This window comes from Tursiops truncatus, chromosome 6 (assembly GCF_011762595.2).
Source record: "Tursiops truncatus isolate mTurTru1 chromosome 6, mTurTru1.mat.Y, whole genome shotgun sequence".
Classification (NCBI taxonomy): domain Eukaryota; kingdom Metazoa; phylum Chordata; class Mammalia; order Artiodactyla; family Delphinidae; genus Tursiops; species Tursiops truncatus.
In genome coordinates, this window is record NC_047039.1 from 46996930 (window position 1) to 46998907 (window position 1978).

The 1978-nt window shown below is 46.4% G+C and overlaps 1 pseudogene; it reads left to right on the plus strand.

Moving 5' to 3' along the window:
• Nucleotides 1–405: 405 nt before the first annotated feature.
• LOC101319310 (putative monooxygenase p33MONOX pseudogene) lies at nucleotides 406–1293 on the plus strand (annotated as a pseudogene).
• Nucleotides 1294–1978: the final 685 nt, after the last annotated feature.

Sequence of the window (1978 nt, forward strand, 5' to 3'; positions counted from 1 at the left end):
CAAGGAAACTGAGATACTGTGTTTTACCCAATGTCACTTAGCTCTTCAAGAGCAAAGTTAATGGCGGAGTCTGAGCCTCGTGGCAGCCAGCACTTGTCGATCAGTGCCCGAGGCCTGAACACGTTTTGTGGCCAGCACACCATGGCTTGGTTCCAACTGCACCACATCCAACAGACATGGGTCTTTGAAGCCTTCTAGCTCTGGAACTCAGGCCATAGGCAGCCCCATAGTGGCAGAGAAACAGAACCTCTGGATAAACTCTTCCAGGGAAGCTTTACTAATCTGGGTGGCTGGACAATGTCCCTCATGAATATTTGTCAGCATGACTGTCACATTATTTCACTGTGGTCATAGGGACTCAGCTCCAGAATTCTGCAGTTAAAGCACCTGGATCCCAGTCTTTCAATGGCTTTGAGAGAACTCCAAAGGCCTGCCCTTGAGCCTAGTGGGCCTCTAGGCAAGATGTCCCTCCCCACCAGGATGTACTGTCAGTTATTCAGCCATGACAATGCCCTCAAGGGCCCTACACCATGTTACCTCTTCCTTCAGTTATGCGCAGCATCCCCTGGAAGCCAGTGATTCCAGACACAAGTAGCAGAACCTTGCCAAAGTAGACTAAGGAGACGCCAGTATGCACACCACCTGCCATGACCCTATAGCACTGACAATGTGGACAAGTGGTAAAGGCTAGAACTACCCATGTTATCATGAATTCTCTGATCACAAAGCAGACCCAGGAGAGCATTCACTGTTTTGAACAACATGCAGGGCTGAGAGGTGCCGGCTGCACACCCCACAAGGGCTTTCCCACCGAGGGAGATCAAGTACATTCAAGTGGTAAAAGCATGCCACAAACTAAAGCTACACAGTGGAGAGACAACAAAAAAAGAGAGGCAGCCTGCATCGACCCAGCCCACCCTAGCAGCACCCCTCACTCTTTCTCTAAGCGGAAACCCAGAGGCTGTTACACTACTGTTCTTCCACAGCTTTACCTGGCCCAAGCCCAGTGCCATGGATTCTGTAAGTGGGTATAAGGAGAGAAACTCAGATAAATGGAGCTTCTTTGAGCCAAGACCACTCCAGAAGTCTGACTCAAGTTTTGCCACCAGGCCTACAAAGAAGCCCAGAAGCCCTCTCCAATAGAGCTAATCCAGATCGAGGCCATCTGAATGGCTGAGGATCCAGCAACATTCAAGCCACCCAAGATGGACGCCCCAGTGATAGAAGGGAAGAAAAAATGACTGCAGATCCATAATCTCAAACTTGAATGTGCTCATGCCTACTGAGTTCTAGAGCTCTTTCTATTCCAGGGACTCTGGGTAGAGGGTGTCTTGTTCCCTTTTACCTTACCATAGGAAAGGTTTTGTATTTTGGGGTTTAAGTTGTTAAACTGAAGGTAGAGCTGGAGATATATTCGGCTTTTGAGAAACACTAGTGCAAAGCTTGTCTTTATTGTATGGAAGAAGCCATTCTATACTGCTTTAATTTACAGTCAGACTAAATCATTAACCAGTGATGTATGAGAGAACTCTTTACCTATTTTTATATCATTCACCCTAAACAAACACTTTGATTATTGCTTATTAGGTAAATATTTGTGTTGTTCCAAAACCCAGGCTCCTCAGTTCCATTACCACTGGCAATGTCCCTAAAAAGCATTGGCAAATAGTGGAGTAGAGATATTGACTGACTAGTTTAGACAACTTTGGCCCTCTTGACCCTGTGCTGGTACTGTGTGCTCTGGTCTTGTCAGTTAGGGGCACCTAAGATCTGATTGAGATCTGGGTACAATTAAAAATCAGACTTGGCAGGCATTTCTTTGCTGAAACTGGACTCTTTCTGCCCTTTTAGTCGACCTAATGGATCCCTTTTCCGGCAGCCAGTTTTATTGTAGTACCTCTTGGGCCAGTGCTGTTAGAAGGATGCTTTTTTGTGTGTGTCACACAGAGCAAGCACTTGTCTTACATATTCTTTTTTG